At 36.3% G+C, this 12046-nt stretch overlaps 2 protein-coding genes across 5 annotated transcripts in view; one reads left to right on the plus strand and one right to left on the minus strand.

The window, feature by feature from the left end:
* Nucleotides 1-12046, minus strand: part of PDE7A (phosphodiesterase 7A) — a 317331-nt gene that overhangs the window by 281945 nt on the left and 23340 nt on the right. The gene's annotated exons all lie outside the window — the stretch shown is intronic.
* Nucleotides 1-12046, plus strand: part of DNAJC5B (DnaJ heat shock protein family (Hsp40) member C5 beta) — an 89118-nt gene that overhangs the window by 14041 nt on the left and 63031 nt on the right. For all 4 annotated transcript variants that reach the window (XM_025477855.3, XM_025477858.3, XM_025477857.3 and 1 more), the window contains exon 2: nt 3563-3682. The gene's annotated coding sequence lies outside the window, so the exon portion shown is untranslated. The remainder of the gene's footprint in view (nt 1-3562; nt 3683-12046) is intronic.

The raw sequence follows: 12046 nt of genomic DNA on the forward strand, positions 1-12046 counted from the left end.
ATTACATTACATGACTCATTCAGAAAGAGATCTGTCCACCTTCACCCCCAGCAGAGGCAGCTAAGCCTTAGTCATTCATTTCTGAGCACCTTCCAATGGCACTCAGCTGAGATCAAGCCTGTTCTTAGTAATGGCATTTTTTGTCTAGTATGCCGCCACTAGCAAAGCACCATTTACTATATAAGATATAAGAAAGTCTTGTAGACCAAAGTTGTGATAATGGGTTGGTTGCAATTTAGTGGGCCAACCAAAAGAGAAAACTTTGACAAAATGAGGGGAGAATGTATATCTAAAATAGAAGGCACAAGGTAACTGTCATTATTAGAATAAATAAGATGAAATGTACCAATGAGAAGACCCACTTTGGACACTAGAAATTGGTGCAAAAAATCTTAGTGCAGTGGACTCAAAAGGCACAGAAGACTGCTGCTTCCCCGGGCCTGTGACTACTGAGGAGGCTGCCTGGCCATGTACACCAATAAGAAGAGATTCTCTTTGTCATTTACAATTATATTGCTCAACACAGCCTTTTTACTAAAGGATATAAAACAACAGACTTTGGAAGCAGAGTACTTAGATTTTACTCCAATTTCAATTTTTTGCCCCTCATCATGAACATTTGTGCTTGGGCAAGTCACATGACCACACTTAGCCAGTTATCTCTTTCTAAAAACGACCATTGAGTATCAAATAATGTAATGATGAGTGAAAATACTTAGGAAATTATACCAAGTGTGATATAAGTGCAGTTACTGGTCTCTAGAGGGTGTCCTTAGCAATTTCTTCTCTTTCAAATATAAGTCTGTTCCCTGGGCTGGGTGAGGTTTTACTTAAACGGGGGCTTCATTAAAGTTAAGACAAAGATATATCTTAAGATCAGTACTATTATTAAAAGCACTTCAATGCTAAACAAATAGGAATGAAAACTATTTTGCTTTCCATGTACTGTTTTCCTAGGCTGTTTAGCTACAGTCAGATGACAATTTGCAGAACAATCACTTTGTACTGGAAACCCTACTGAAAAGGATTGTACCTAGAGCAAAAGTTTTTGCTTCCACCTTTTTAGTTTATTGGCATAAGAGACATCTTGGGCTATTGTGAACAGGGAACAACTATTGGTAAAAACAAGGATCAAGGGTCTGCTGACAGATATTTTTGTCAAAGAAACACTTCTTTGGACATTGTAATAACAACACAAACAATGTAGAGGTAATAAAGATAGTAACACTGACACTGATAATACTGCCTTTGTTCATCATGTTGAGCCATTTTGAATAGGATTTGTTTGGGCTATGTGCCCTTGCATATTCAAAAATAAGTGATAGGTGCACCTGCCGAGATATGAAATTTAAATGAAGGACTGTTTACTCTAATTTTCATGATTAATAAAAGATGATTTTTGTTGACTATCCAAATTCATCTGGTACCTGTTGCAGATTCTGTGCTGATGTACTAGTCATTGCCTATAATAAACCTAACCCTATGCAGTAATAGAAAGAGGTACATAAATAGTCTTTAGGAGCACCCTAAGGAAATGGTGATGATCTCATAAATAGACTATACATCTCTTCAAAGTCTCATTTATATACTTATTTGAGTAATCATTGGATTAATATCTGCCTTTCTTGGTAGGATGCAACTCTGTGACCCACAAACCCAAAGTTTACATTTGATTTTGTATGCATTTAGCCCAGTGCCTGGACCTAGTAGGTGACTAATTGCTGAATGACTTAGATGGATAAGAAACTGCGTTTGCTCTTTGAAACACATACACAGTTCTACTTCACATGAGAGTTTTGCAATACTTAACCAATTTTAGAACTCATAGCTTATGCAATACATTAAAAGATTAAAAAGCAATGATTAAGAAGATTTAAGATATGGTTCATCATATAAAAATAATAAATTTTACTAAAAATATTAAACTGAATTTGAAACATAAGCTGAAATTTTTAAATTATATTTAAATTTTCATATTATAGCAACTATTTTCATTTCATCATAGGATGTTGTTCTTAAGCTGATGTGACTTTAGTTCTAAATGTCTTTAGTTACCCACCCCCACACTCCATTTCTCCACAGGATGATAGTCTGCTTCCTAAACTCTGGCTAGAAATCAGGGTCTATGGGGAAATAGCTTTTTATTTCTCTGTATCTAAAAAATAAATAAATAAATAAATAAATAAATAAATAAATAAATAAATAAATAAATAAAATCTAATGCTATCCAGAGAAAAGACTACTCTGCAGTGTTCACACAAAATAACCCTAGGCTTGCTACTGCTGTGCTAAGTGGCACACTTAAACTCTGCCTTCAGCCCCAGGAACCAGACCCCATTTGCCAAAATCAGAGTAACACCTGTCTCATTTGATTTAAGTCTTTTTCAGTTATAGGATCTTGCTCAAAATCCTAAGAATTGTGCTCTCGTGTGACCTTTTGTTGCTTGTGAAAGCTAGGACATTGTTTTAACAAGAGGTTCCTTCATTCTTAAAACTACTCTGCTTACCCCTAAGACTCAGTGCCTCTTGACTAAGATTTGAGTAAAATGTTCAGATATGAAAATTGTTGGACTAATGTAATGAGCAATTAAAGTCTTCTTCTTATTAATGTTATATGGTCTTTCCAGTATTTTTTAATTATTGAAGTATAGTCTTCATACAATGTTATATTAGTTTCAGATGTACAACATAATGAATTGACAATTATATACATTATAAAATGGTCATAATGGTAAGCATAGTTATCATCTGTCACCATACGATTCTATCACAATATTATTGACCATATTCCCTATTCTGTACTTTTCATCTTGTGAGTTATTATACAAATGGAAGTTCATACTTCTTAATCGCCTTCACCTATCTCACCTAACTACCCCTCTTCCTTTGGCAACCATAGGTTTGTTCTTTGTATTTATGAGTCTGTTTCTGTTTTAGTTTTGCTTGTTTTGTTTTTTAGATTCCACATATAATGAAGTCATATGGTATTTGCCTTTGTCTGTCTGACTTATTTTCACTTTAGTTCCATCTATGTTGTCATGAATGGCAGATTTTGTTACTTTTTTATGGCTGAGTAATATTCCATTCATATCTTCCTTATCCATTCATCTACTGATGAATGCTTAGGTTGCTTCCATATCTTGGCTATTGTAAATAATGCTGCGGTAAACATGGGTGCATCTTTTTGAATTAGTGTTTTCATTTTATTTGAGTAAAAACCCAGAATTAGAATAACTAGATTGTATGATATTTCTATTTTTAATTTTTTGAGGAAACTCTGTACTGTTTTTCATAGTGAATACATCAATTTATATTCCCACCAACAGTGCACAAGAGTTCCCTTCTTTCTGCATTTTCATCAACACTTTTTATTTATGCATATTTTCTTAACTGGCAGTTCTGATGGAAACCTGGAGGCAGTTCCATAGTAACATTTGGTTGATCCAAGCACCATCTAATGATCAATAGTAAATGTAGCATATATTTTGGTATCACTTGGTACCTTGTAATGGCAACCTTTACTGTCATGCATGTTTTATTCTCTCTTTGTTGTGTCTTCCAGAGGGATAACGAATTGGCTGATAGAGTAACAAATGAAAAGTAATCTGACTCCACTGACCTGCTTAACTCTGGATGAGAACAATGGAAAGGAGTAGCCTTTTGCTTTGAAACAGTGGAACAGGTATGAAATAGCTTTCATTGTTTCCTTCATTTCTTTGCACATCTATTTCCAGACCAGTTAAAAACAGCAAGTTGCTCCTGTTTTGAGAACACTGAATCTGGAGTTATAGGAACAGGTATTGTGGATTATTGTAACATTTCCAAGTTTTCCCATTTTCAAATTGCTATTAAGTGCCAATGCAATTAAGAGATAATTATTTTTCTATAATGAGTAATTATGCTAGGGAGAATTATTACTTTTAAACATAGGATTAGCATTTTGGATGCATGCTTAGCTTTAAGATACAATGTCATTTGAATAAGGAAATTTTACTTCACTAATAGATTTCAATGGAGGAATCACAGAAGTAATAAGAAAATGGTAAAATATGTTGGTTTCCCCAATGACAGCCATTGAAAGCGTTTTTGCTGTGTTTAATGATATAATTTCCCTTGCCCACATTTATTTTCTGACCCTTAAAGGAACCCTTTCAAGAAAGGTATAGTTTGATTTTTTTTTCTGCTTTTGAGAATACACATAATAGATATAGGTAAAGTATTTTTTTTTTTTTGTTTTGAAAGGAACATTTTATGTCAACATAAAAAATTTAAAACAAAATCTGTAAGACTCCTGGAATTAGAACCTTTAAAATAAGTGCTTATTTTGAACTGGTTGCCCATCATCATCAGAGTACTGAACCTTCTCTCAATTATATCTATTATCAAAAGAAGGTAAGCTATATGTAGTTTAGTGGTGACTGTATAGCTGTCAGTGCTTTAAGAAATTATGATATTAATGGCATTGTAATGTACCAGAAAGTAATTTAAGTTCAGAAGATTAAATATCATGTACTGGATGATCAAAATTAAATTACTTAATAATTTTGCATGACAACATTTTTTTCCTCCATTCGGATGGCTTATAGATGAGGGACTATGAATAAATAATAAAGACTTGAATTTTGCATAAGAATATTAGAATTCAAAAGGCTACAGAAAAAGAATTCATAAAAATTGTATTTTATATAAGAAATTAAAAAAAGAATATGGCTCCATTATTTAGTTTAAGGTCATTTAAGGAGAGTTTTTAGAAGACATTTTGACAATTACTCTGTAATTAGTATGTTCTCGGGGCATATATCTATTTTTACATATTAAAACAACTAAAAGTTTCAATGTATTACACCATTGAATTTGAAACTAAATGTCATCTCTATTAATAATGTATGAAGAGTTTAGTTTCTATATCAGCAAGGAGACAGAAAAGAAAGCATGTTGCTATTCAATGTACAGAAAGCAACTTTGCAGTTTTTGGTCTCTTTATGTAGAGTCAGTCAACAACTAACCACATTGACCAATTATTGACCAACTATCTTTATCTTGTGTTCCAATATTGATATAAAAGGGCTTTTTTTTTTTTTAAATGTACCTTAACAGACTTTATTTGTTTGAAAGGAAAACTTTGGGGAATAGGGCAAAGAAGGTGAAACATAACTAACCCCATTTCTTTGTTCCATACTGGGGATAACTTTGAAGGGGGCGCCTCAGGGGAAAAAAAATGTCCTAGTCACAATGTCAGAATGTCCTCCCTCCACTTTTAGCCCACAAGCCCAGAATCCCTCCTTTCTGTTGATTTATGTGAATAAATTATCAAGAAAGTCACTGGCTACTATGTCTATGCAGATCCAAGGTTAGGCCTAGATACAATGTTTGTAATAAAAATATGTGCGAAGTTCTACAGAAATAAGTGGTTGTATTATTATCAGGGGATATGGGAATTATGGGCAATAGGAACAAGATTTCATCTTTTTATGTGAGGTTCTCCCTAACATTCCCATTCAAGTTCACTACTCAGTTTTGATTTAATTACTCAACAGATGTTTATCACATACCTAATATATCACATCCCATATACCCCTAGCAGAAAATTCCTTCTTGCTCTATCCTCAGTACTTGTTTAATTTCTAAACAGTAGTTTTCATTATTGGCTTATAGTTTTGTATCTCATATTAGTCTGAAATCTCCCAAAAGACTTGGTCTGCATTGCAGGCTTTGAATAAATAATTGAATTTTCTGCTATGGGTATTACCATAATCTGTTTAGCAGATTATTTTCAGTAACCTGTAAATCCTTTTCCTGGATTAGTGACAGCAAGACCCAAGTAGGAAGGAATCAAAGCTGGTCATGGAACAGGATGCTCACCATTGTGGAAATTGTACACATCTGTGTCTTATTAAAATTGATTTTAGGGTATCTGTTGATTTATGGGAGCCATGACATATCTCTCTCTCTCTCTCTCTTTAAATATTTTAATTTATTTATTCATGAGAGACACAGAGAGGAAGAGAGGCAGAGACAGAGGCAGAGGGAGAAGCAGGGCCCCTGCACAGAGCCTAATGTGGGACTCGATTCTGGACCCCAGGATCATGCCCTGATCCAAAGGCAGACGCCCAACCGCTGAACCACCTAGGCGTCCCATCTCTTTTATTTCATGGAATAGATGAATACATTCTTCCCCAAAATTGAAACTGTTTCTTTGGAATGCTGAATATAGAGATAAATAGATAAAGATAACTATTTGCTATACTTTCATTTCTTCTTGGTTCTCCTGAATAGCTCTTCATAAACTTTTGTTTATGAAAGTGTCTTAACCCAGATTTACACTGTTCCTTTTATCTGTACCAGTAATGTCTACACAATATATCTGAATGAATCTGTTTGACTATCTTAGTATATCATTGTTCTTTCCCCAAAGTATTTATTTCCAAGTACCAGGAAGCCACATTCAACTTAAAGGATGAATAGATGAAATAATTTAAGATTAGCTGGCTTGGAAGTATTTGAGGAACCTCTCTTGGGGTTTAATTGAAAGAGTACATGACACTTAGGAGTTTTGGTTAACAGTAACCAAAACCTAACTAAAATATGCTCAAAAGAAAAAACGTGTATAAATTTGTGTGTGGAGAGGAATTTTATTGGTTAAATCCAAGGAAAAGTTGATTGACAAACTGTGGGAGGGGGAGAGTTGCAAGTTCACTCTGAAACAACTGGAACCAGGAGACTGAACTCTACTGGGTTTCTCTCTCCATCTTCCAGCCACTGCTCCTCTCTTGTGTATCAGTTTCAATCTCTCTTATTTCAGGCCAGCCAATAATATAAAAATAAAAACACCACTTTTGGTTAGAAGATGTAATGAAAGCAATGTTTAGAGAAAAATTTATAGTATTAAATACGTGTTAGAAAAAATATCTAAAATCAATAAGCTAAGTTTCCCTTAGATAACTAGATAAGGCTTTACAAATTAAGCCTGCAGTGAGCAGAACTCAGGATATCATAAATCCTGGAGCAGGAACCAACAAAATTGAAAACAGGAAAACAATGGTGAAAGTCAACAAAACAAAAACTGGTTCTTATATTTTACTGGTTTTACTATCTGCAAGATTGTCCTATATACAATAAAAATAAAAAATACTAGAGAAGGAGTCTTACTGGAGTCTTACTGGTTTGTCTTGGTGTATCCACTCTTTCTTTTTTTTTTTTTTTTTTTTTTTTTTGGTGTACCCACTCTTGGTCTACTCAACTGAGACCAGGTAAAACTGAAGCCGGTGTCAGGAAAGGCATATATTGCAATGGGAACCTGAACATTCCCTAGAAAATAGAGAGTTAATAGGCTAATAGTAAAGTTGTCTGCTACAATGGTCTATAGTCCAAATTTCCCAGAAGGCATTTGTTAAATTGGCCTATAAGACCCCTAACTCAATATCTTACAGTCCTAAAATTTGAATCATTATGTTATATTTTTAGTTGGTGACTCTGGAGATCTAGCTAACCAGTGACATCTTAAAATCTCAGAGAGATGGGATGCCTGGGTGGTTCAGTGGTTGAGCCTCTGCCTTCAGCTTGGGGAGTGATTCTGGGGTCCAGGATTGAGTCCCAAGTCCGATAGGGAGCTTGGTTCTCCCTTGGCCTATGTCTCTACCTATCTCTCTCTGTGTCTTTCATGAATAAATGAATACAACTTTAAAAAAAAATCTCAGACACTGTGGCCCTATTCCTTGTCCGCAAAGCCACACAGAAATCCCTGTCTTCTAAACTCCACTCATTTGTGGCATTTAGTATGACTGTGAGAAACCTGCTGGTTGCCTCCATTCCTGGGAACCATAGGTGGATATATGGTACAGAACATTCATATCTTGAGCATTTGTGTGTATGGTGGCTGTAGGACAGAAGAAAGGGTAGGAAAGGAAGTAGGGATGGTGTCAGTTATTCAGGAAATTTTTCCTTCAATTGTGAATAATCAGCTGGGCTGTGGTTCTAAGATAGGGCTGACCTGTAGGACTGGAACACAGAGATGAATGACATACTCCAAGCCTTGAATTGCTTACTCCTTAGGGAAATTGTGGTGGATAGGCAAGAAGGGTAAGTTCGAGCAATTATGAAAGTAAGTGCCACAATTTACTGAATGGCTGCTAGTCAGTATGGATATTAGTTAGATTTTGTTTTCTGGCAGGCAAAATCAGATTTCTTCTCCTCTTGACCTTGTGAAAATCAGGAATTTGGGACTGAGGTCCTTCTGGCCTCTAGGGACACAACTATCACAGGAAGCTGATTGAGGAAGGGACCATGCAGCCATGCCATAAAATAAGCCCTTGTCCTTGGTGCCTTTAGGCAAGATTTTTGCCTGGGTCTGACTTCAGTACTCTTCAAACCTTTGCTCTTCTTCTCCCAAGAAGATAAAGGATCACAAAAATATTTTGGAATTCCTCACATTGTTGTTCTTCAATGAATTCCTTAGGACCACAAACACTCATGGTACCACTCTGGGGTCTCATAGACCTCTAAGGCCATCTGGACTCATCAGCCAACATCTAGGGGTTTTGCTCTATTGGTTTGGTCATTAGCCTGGTGAGAACAGAGTCAGGAGGTCATCTCCATTCGACCCCATCCACCACTGGGATGTGCCTATCCAGTTGAGCTGCTGCCACCACTGTCACCAGAGATTCCCTGTGTTGAACGTGAATGTTTCTGCAGCACCATCTCCCGAGTCCTGGTATATTCATTTATGCATTCTTCTAGCACTTGCTGTAGGAGGCCCAAAGCCAAGAAATGGACAATGATTTTCAAGGAACTTCTGGTCAGAGGAGCTTGCAATCTAAGTAATTTTTTTTTCCTCTAGTTTTGTTTTTGTGGTAAAATTTAACATTTACTCTTTGAACTGTTTTTAAGGGTACAATTCAGTGACATTAAGTACAATCAGTGTTTTCTAATTATCACCATTATTACTAAAACATTTTCATCATCCAAACAGAAACTCTGTGCCCGTTAAATAATAATTACCCATTCCCCATGACCCCCTAACCCCTGATAACCTCTATTCTACTTTTTGTCTTTATAAACTTATTTATTCAAGGCATCTTATATAAGAGAATTATACAATATTTGTCCTATTGTGACTAGTTTATTTCACTTAGCATAATGTTAAGGTTCATCTGTATTGTAGCATTTGTCAAAATTCTATTTCTTTTTATGACTGAATAATATTCCATTGTATGTACATACCACATTTTCATTCACCTGTTGATAGACATTTGGGTTGTTTCTACCTTTTGGCTGATACGAATAATGATGCTATGTACACTGGTATATGTTCTTGTTTTTTAATATATGAATACATTTTTTTTTTATTTTATTTTATTTATTTATTTTTTTATTGGTGTTCAATTTACTAACATACAGAATAACACCCAGTGCCCGTCACCCATTCACTCCCACCCCCCGCCCTCCTCCCCTTCTACCACCCCTAGTTCGTTTCCCAGAGTTAGCAGTCTTTACGTTCTGTCTCCCTTTATGATATTTCCCACACATTTCTTCTCCCTTCCCTTATTTTCCCTTTCACTATTATTTATATTCCCCAAATGAATGAGAACATATAATGTTTGTCCTTCTCCAACTGACTTACTTCACTCAGCATAATACCCTCCAGTTCCATCCACGTTGAAGCAAATGGTGGGTATTTGTCATTTCTAATAGCTGAGTAATATTCCATTGTATACATAAACCACATCTTCTTTATCCATTCATCTTTCGTTGGACACCAAGGCTCCTTCCACAGTTTGGCTATAGTGGCCATTGCTGCTAGAAACATCGGGGTGCAGGTGTCCCGGCGTTTCATTGCATTTGTATCTTTGGGGTAAATCCCCAACAGTGCAATTGCTGGGTCGTAGGGCAGGTATATTTTTAACTGTTTGAGGAACCTCCACACAGTTTTCCAGAGTGGCTGCACCAGTTCACATTCCCACCAACAGTGTAAGAGGGTTCCCTTTTCTCCGCATCCTCTCCAACATTTGTTGTTTCCTGCCTTGTTAATTTTCCCCATTCTCACTGGTGTGAGGTGGTATCTCATTGTAGTTTTGATTTGTATTTCCCTGATGGCAAGTGATGCAGAGCATTTTCTCATATGCATGTTGGCCATGTCTATGTCTTCTTCTGTGAGATTTCTGTTCATGTCTTTTGCCCATTTCATGATTGGATTGTTTGTTTCTTTGGTGTTGAGTTTAGTAAGTTCTTTATAGATCTTGGAAACTAGCCCTTTATCTGATATGTCATTTGCAAATATCTTCTCCCATTCTGTAGGTTGTCTTTGAGTTTTGTTGACTGTATCCTTTGCTGTGCAAAAGCTTCTTATCTTGATGAAGTCCCAATAGTTCATTTTTGCTTTTGTTTCTTTTGCCTTTGTGGATGTATCTTGCAAGAAGTTACTATGGCCGAGTTCAAAAAGGGTGTTGCCTGTGTTCTTCTCTAGGATTTTGATGGAATCTTGTCTCACATTTAGATCTTTCATCCATTTTGAGTTTATCTTTGTGTATGGTGAAAGAGAGTGGTCTAGTTTCATTCTTCTGCATGTGGATGTCCAATTTTCCCAGCACCATTTATTGAAGAGACTGTCTTTCTTCCAATGGATAGTCTTTCCTCCTTTATCGAATATTAGTTGCCCATAAAGTTCAGGGTCCACTTCTGGATTCTCTATTCTGTTCCACTGATCTATGTGTCTGTTTTTGTGCCAGTACCACACTGTCTTGATGACCACAGCTTTGTAGTACAACCTGAAATCTGGCATTGTGATGCCCCCAGATATGGTTTTCTTTTTTAAAATTCCCCTGGCTATTCGGGGTCTTTTCTGATTCCACACAAATCTTAAAATAATTTGTTCTAACTCTCTGAAGAAAGTCCATGGTATTTTGATAGGGATTGCATTAAACGTGTATATTGCCCTGGGTAACATTGACATTTTCACAATATTAATTCTGCCAATCCATGAGCATGGAATATTTTTCCATCTCTTTGTGTCTTCCTCAATTTCTTTCAGAAGTGTTCTATAGTTTTGAGGGTGTAGATCCTTTACATCTTTGGTGAGGTTTATTCCTAGGTATCTTATGCTTTTGGGTGCAATTGTAAATGGGATTGACTCCTTAATTTCTCTTTCTTCAGTCTCATTGTTAGTGTATAGAAATGCCACTGACTTCTGGGCATTGATTTTGTATCCTGCCACGCTACCGAATTGCTGTATGAGTTCTAGCAATCTTGGGGTGGAGACTTTTGGGTTTTCTATGTAGAGTATCATGTCATCGGCGAAGAGAGAGAGTTTGACTTCTTCTTTGCCAATTTGAATGCCTTTAATGTCTTTTTGTTGTCTGATTGCTGAGGCTAGGACTTCCAGTACTATGTTGAATAGCAGTGGTGAGAGTGGACATCCCTGTCTTGTTCCTGATCTTAGGGGAAAGGCTCCCAGTGCTTCCCCATTGAGAATGATATTTGCTGTGGGCTTTTCATAGATGGCTTTTAAGATGTCGAGGAATGTTCCCTCTATCCCTACACTCTGAAGAGTTTTGATCAGGAATGGGTGCTGTATTTTGTCAAATGCTTTCTCTGCATCCAATGAGAGGATCATATGGTTCTTGGTTTTTCTCTTGCTGATATGATGAATCACATTGATTGTTTTACGGGTGTTGAACCAGCCTTGTGTCCCAGGGATAAATCCTACTTGGTCATGGTGAATAATTTTCTTAATGTACTGTTGGATCCTATTGGCCAGTATCTTGTTGAGAATTTTTGCATCCATGTTCATCAGGGATATTGGTCTGTAATTCTCCTTTTTGGCGGGGTCTTTGTCTGGCTTTGGAATTAAGGTGATGCTGGCTTCATAGAACGAATTTGGAAGTACTCCATCTCTTTCTATCTTTCCAAACAGCTTTAGGAGAATAGGTATGATTTCTTCTTTAAACGTTTGATAAAATTCTCCTGGGAAGCCATCTGGCCCTGGACTCTTGTGTCTTGGGAGGTTTTTGATGACTGCTTCAATTTCCTCCCTGGTTATTGGCCTGTTCAG

Source organism: Canis lupus, chromosome 29, assembly GCF_003254725.2.
Source record: "Canis lupus dingo isolate Sandy chromosome 29, ASM325472v2, whole genome shotgun sequence".
In the NCBI taxonomy this organism is placed as follows: Eukaryota; Metazoa; Chordata; class Mammalia; order Carnivora; family Canidae; genus Canis; species Canis lupus.